The 6,283-nt window shown below is 39.2% G+C and overlaps 1 non-coding gene across 1 annotated transcript; it reads right to left on the bottom strand.

The window, feature by feature from the left end:
- Positions 1–5,971: 5,971 nt before the first annotated feature.
- On the bottom strand, positions 5,972–6,078 carry LOC130842472 (U6 spliceosomal RNA). Its single transcript, XR_009050447.1, has one exon. It is a non-coding gene; the product is annotated as a U6 spliceosomal RNA (small nuclear RNA).
- Positions 6,079–6,283: the final 205 nt, after the last annotated feature.

The raw sequence follows: 6,283 nt of genomic DNA, 5'->3' as shown, positions 1-6,283 counted from the left end.
GGGGATCATGTTTTAATCTGTGTATAAACAAAGGGATAAAATAAAACAGCACATTTGCAGATTCTAAAGATGCTGCTTTTATAATCTGATACCAGGAATTATGGCAATCATATTACTTGCTTCCCATAATGGAAAGGAATAGGGCACATCTGCACATAAAGCCAGGCCTCCCTATTACAAATGACATAAAATTAACATGAAAATCACCACCCTCTAGTAGCAAAAGCAAGAAATCTAAGAATGCCATACGGTCATGTATTTAATGTTAGCTTTTATGTATTAAAAGGGGCACATTTGCACGTTATTGCCTTTCCAAAGAACTGGATTCATTTTGTTGTCTAGAAATAGGAAAAGAATCAGAAAAGGTGAACTTTACTTTGTACCCAAGTGTACTCCCTTTCTAGGTAGGCTCCTGGAATCTAAAGGAGAGGCCATAATTCTGCATCACTTGGTTTTTTTGAAAATGAAAATTGCTTTGGAGAAGAAAGGTTGCCACAGTCAGTGTGCTAGTATCTAGATGCAAACAAGAGCCCATAAAATCCCCTCACAATCTAATGACTTGTGGTAACCAACCTGCCCACTACCTGAATCATTTAGCACACCTGAATAAAAACTGTATTACTTTAACATCAGATGCGATTAAGGCTTTATGCTGGCATTTAATTAAAGCTCTCTGCATTTTGTTGTGGATGTATTTCCTTTGAGTATCAGTTTTGCATGTTTTTAAAAAACCAGCTAATATAAAATACCCAGGAAGATATGAGAAATAGTATAAAATAGCCTATAAATAATGATATTTTCCAAATTTGTGGAGCAAAGAAAAATCTTCTACTAGCCTCTATCTCCCTGCAACATACCAAGTGAAAGAAAATACTGCCATCAGAAGATTATCAGCCTGCAGTGCTGGCATACAGGTGCTAGACCATAGAGGACTGAGGAATCTGATTTTCACATGACCTTTTCTCCCTCCAAAAGGAGTGTTATATTAATTCAAATTCTCATGAAAAAAAAAGTCCATATAACAAGATAGATACATAATTGGACGACCTTCTTATTGCTCCCTTGGACAGTTCAAAAACAGTAATTCCTATTACTGGGAAATAATCAAACAACTAGTTCCTTTAGAATAGGACCACTGTAACTGCGAACTTCTGTCTGTAACAGAGAAGTGAGAATTCATTCATGTTTGACAAATAGCCCATCAATACTTAAATCAATAATAGCCATATTGGAAGATGTCAGCCATACTTGGTGCAATCTCCCAACCTTTAGTACCCTTTTTTTTTTTTTTTTTTTTTGACCACAAGAACATAAGTGTGCTGGTCTTGGCTTTCACCTCCGGTCAATCGGACAAATTAGTTGGGCAGTATTTGCTAAAGTCTAACAGGCAACAGAATGAGGCCAATGCAAGTCAGTAATTTACACGGGAAGTCATCTGAGCCTCACTGAGGCTTGCATTTGGTTCCTTCCCAACTGTAGGGCAATGGAACACCCGGGAGATTATCCAGCGGTATATCTTGACCTCCTATGGCTGAGTACTAAGGGGATGTACTTCAAACAACTGTGTTTAAAAGAGGGAAAAAATTCAACTCTCTTCACTGTAAAGAACTGGAAAACATTTCATCTCAGTGTCTATTTCTCATATGTGTATTAGATAATGCTAATATCTATACTCAATACATGATATGAATGACATAAATTAGTATAGGCATAAATGAATACTAATGCCTATACTGATAGAGAAAATTAATGATTTGACTGCTTTATTGATTGGTTTACAAATTATGTTTACTGTCATATAGAAATTGTGGCTGCCTTGAACACAGCTAGTTAATTTGCTACATTAATCTGCTAGTAACAGAACTTAATTTCTCTGAGTCCTATCCAAAATGAATATGCCTGGATTCTCTGACACTGTGGTAGTTCTGAAATGTTTCCACTTCAGCAAAACTATTAATATCTACTGCCCTAAAACATAATATGGCAATAAGTCCCCACCAGGAAATTTAATTAGTTTTTAAGGGTAGAGAAGAGCATAACTTCAAGTATAACTTGAACCCTTCAACATGGCATAAAAATCTCAAGATTCACTGCTTCAAGAAAACATGTAATTTGGGACTGCCCTGCTGGCACAGTGGTTAAGAATCCACCTGCCAATGTAAGGGACATGGGTTCAATCCCTGGTCCAGGAAGATCCCACATGCAGTGGAGCAACTAAGCCCATGTACTACAACTACTGAGCCTGCGCTGTAGAGCCCACGAGCCACAACTACTGAAGCCCTTGCGCCTAAAGCCCGTGCTCCACAACAAGAGAAGCCACCTCAATGGGAAGCCCATGCACCACAACAAAGAGTAGCCCCCACTTGCCTCAACCAAAGAAAGCCCACTCGCAGCAACAAAGACCCAATGCAGCCAATAAATAAATTAATATTTTTTAAAAAAAGAAAACATGTAATTCAAAAGTACCTGTTCAAGACCTTGGTATAAATATTCTATGTCTGTTCTTGTCATCAAATGGAGTTAGGACAGAGGCATGTCACTGGGGAAGTATGGTAGAAAACTGACTCCAGCATATGAAAGGCAACTTTTATTAGAAGTTGGAGATAACCTCTGAAAATCTTTACTTACAAGCAATCTAAAACCTTTGCCTTTCTCACTGAAAACTTCTGTCACATATGCCCCATAAAAGGTATATAGTCCTCAAAAACGGAAACCTGTGAGCTTTACTCAGCAAGCACAGAAAATGCCATCCAACTTCTTCTGGTTGATGTTTTATTGATAAAAATTGGAAAGTAAACCTTCCATGAACTTGTAATTAGTTTACCATGCAAAGTGTTGACAAAAGCTTTAGTTCAACACCCTGGATTTTCCCCATGCTTAGCTGAATGAGAACAGTTCCTCGTGGCAATCATGCTGGGTCATGAAACTAATTGTGCTTTGTGAGGGTGAAAATTCTCAATTTCTGAGCAGGGGACACCGCCGCATGACGGATGCGTGTTAGAAATGTGGTATGCTGTGCTCTTTCATCTCTGTCGCTGGATATTTATTCTGACGAGGCTTCTAAATTATTCATTTTCTTTAAGCAATCAATACTCATAATCTGATTTGCTCCCTGGCATTCTTAGTCACACTTCTGTTTAACTGACTGTAAATAAAGGTCACTCAGAGGCTTCCTGCTGCTGTTCCGAAGGTCCTTGCCTAATTAATTCCCAACGCTTTTTTTCCCTAAGACTGTGATTAGCAGTTGCAATCAAGTTCAGCAATTAGCTGCCTCCTTGCGCTGTGATTTGCTCAGTGCAAGCTCCCGAGATGAGGCTCCATTTGGTCATTCAGTCCTCACTCTAAAAAGAAACCTGAGGAGGGAGGATTTATTTTTCACTTCAAGGTTTACAAATTTGCAGATAATTATAGAGGAGATTATTAAGCCCATCTGCCAGCTGCTTCAGTAATTTCCTTGTTTAGGGTCCTCAAATCCTGAGCACCTAGGGAAGAAGTATATAGCTTGCTGGTACTCTGTGACCAGAAGGGCTGGAGTTCCAATCCAGGTTTTCCTTATAGGTTCTCTGACCTTGGGCCAGTTAGTTACTATCTCTGTCAATAAAGAGTGGCATTTCCTCTGGGTTTGTAGTGAAGATTCAATGACACTAATTCATGAATGGATTCAACAGATGCTTATTAAGAAATGGAAACGTTCTAGGTGTAGGCTGTTTTGAATAAAACACAGATGTGGTGGGCAAAGTGGATGAATATGTAAATAAATCTTTAAGGTATGACTACCCCTGTGAGGAGAGGGAAGTGGGTGCTATGAGAGAGGAGTGCACTTTAGATTGGATGGTCCAGGAGAGCCCTGCCAACAAAGACCTTTCAGTTTCATGTGTTCCAGGAGCAGAAAAGGAGCCTATATATCTGTTGTACACCTTAGTAGCTGGAGGGCATGGTAGGAGGTGAAGTTGAGGGGGCAGTTTACTCATCTGGGGAAAAGGACAGCAGAATGATAAGTGACTGAGTTCAGATCTCAGCTTCACCACTTATTAAACGCATGACACTGTACAAAACCATTTAACCTCTTCATGCCGCTTTTTCTACCTCATTGGATTGTTGAAGGCATTAAATATGATAATTGCACACAAAGCATTCAAGCAAGACTTGAAATAGTAAGCACCTGCTCTTGTTAAGTATTATCACTGGACACTGATAGTCTGGGTTTTATTAATTATGGTGAGAGGTCTCAGGAGAGTTTTAATATACTTTTAAAAAGTCGGGGATATCATTGTGTGAACAATAGTAAAGGAAGGGAAAAAGGATTATGATTGAAAGGCTACTTCAGAAATTCAAACTCTTGATCTAAGATGACAAATGTGGATATGGAAAATGTGAAAAGAGGTAAAACAAACAGAGGGCCCAACATCCAGTAAGAGTTCAACAAATATTAATCATGACTGTGCTTATGTAGTCACCTATTTATTGCCCTTTTACATAGTTGCACTAGTGATGATGGGTACTTGCTTAATACAGAAGTATAACTATTCACCTAAGCTATTATTCAGTGATCATCATAGTGCCAGATATAAGAGAGCAAATGGGTTATATAATTACTCACCTTGGGCAGGTTTCTAAAAATACGAAGATGCTGGGAGGCAAACGAAAAGGAATAGTTATGTGTTATACCAGACTGTGGCCGGCAATGAGGCAGATCAAAACAGGCAGTGCTGGAAATGGGTAAGAACTAGGTCGGTGTCAGGGCCTGACCCATCAAGTGTGAGGTCTAAAGCAGTGAAGGACAGTGATCCAGGTCAGGAGTGAGGAGGATATGCTGTGGTTAGGGGCAGGGAAGGCCCAGGAAATCAGGAGGATAGCAAGAGGAGGAGCAACCAGGTCAAAGCGGTGAAGACAGAAGATTCACTTATTAACTTACTCATTCATTCAACAATTATTTAGTGAATTTTTAAAACTCTATTAGAATATAATTGCTTTACACTGTTGTGCCTGTTTTTGCTGTACAACAAAGTGAATCAGCTGTATTTATACATAGATTCCCCATATCCCCTCCCTCCCTCAACTTCTGCCCACCCTCCCTATCTCAGCCAACTCATCACCCATCATTGAGTTGATCTCCCTGTGTTATGCAGCAGCTTCCCTCTAGCTATCTATTTTACATTTGGTAGTGTATATATGTCCGTGCTACTCTCTCACTTGTCCCAGCTTCCCGTTCGCCCCCCACCCTGTGTCCTCAAGTCTGTTCTCTCCATCTGCATCTTTATTCTTGCCCTGTCACTGCGTTAGTCGGTACCATTTTTTTAGATTCCATATATATAAGTTAACATACAGTATTTGTTTTTCTCTTTCTGGCTTGCTTCACTCTGTATGACAGACTCTAGATCCATCTACCTCACTACAAATAACTCAATTTCATTCCTTTTTATAGCTGAGTAATATTCCATTGTATATATGTGCCACATCTTCTGTATCCATTCATCTGTTGATGGGCATTTAGGTTGCTTCCATGTCCTGGCTATTGTAAATAGTCCTGCAGTGAACATTGTGGTACATGTTTCTTTTCGGATTATGGTTTTCTCAGGGTATATGCCTAGGATTGGAATTGCTGGGTCATATAGTAGTTCTATTTTTAGTTTTTTAGGGAACCTCCATACCGTTTTCCATAGTGGCTGTACCAATTTACATTCCCACCAACAGTGCAGGAGGGTTCCCTTTTCTCTGCACCCTCTCCAGCATTTATTGTTTCTAGATTTTTTGATGATGGCCATTCTGACTAGTGTGAGGTGATACCTCACTGTGGTTTTGACTTGCATTTCTCTAATGATTAGTGATGTTGAGCATCTTTTCATGTGTTTGTTAGCCAACTGCATGTCTTCTTTGGAGAAATGTCTCCTTTTGTATTGGGTTGTTTGTATTTTTGATATTGAGCTGCATGAGCTGCTTGTATATTTTGGAGATTAATTCTTTGTCAGTTAAAAATATGGAACGCTTCACGAATTTGAGTGTCATCCTTGCGCAGGGGCCATGTTAATCTTCTCTGTATTGTTCCAATTTTGGTATATGTGCTGCTGAAGCGAGCATGTGAATTCTTACTGTATGTCTATTTATGCTTTGAGGAGCTGGGCCTTCAGACACAAGGGACAAAAATCTGGAGCATCATAGAGCTTACATTTTAGAATGGGAAAACAGACAAATAAGTGATAAAACAGTAAACTATTGTATTAGAAAGTGATAAGGTAAATACAGAAAAAGAAAGTAGGAATGGACTACTATTTGATGGCTTTTA

The sequence above is a fragment of the Hippopotamus amphibius genome, chromosome 1 (genome assembly GCF_030028045.1).
Source record: "Hippopotamus amphibius kiboko isolate mHipAmp2 chromosome 1, mHipAmp2.hap2, whole genome shotgun sequence".
Classification (NCBI taxonomy): Eukaryota; Metazoa; Chordata; class Mammalia; order Artiodactyla; family Hippopotamidae; genus Hippopotamus; species Hippopotamus amphibius.
Note: the sequence above shows the minus strand (reverse complement) of the source record. Positions and strands in the feature narration are given on the sequence as shown.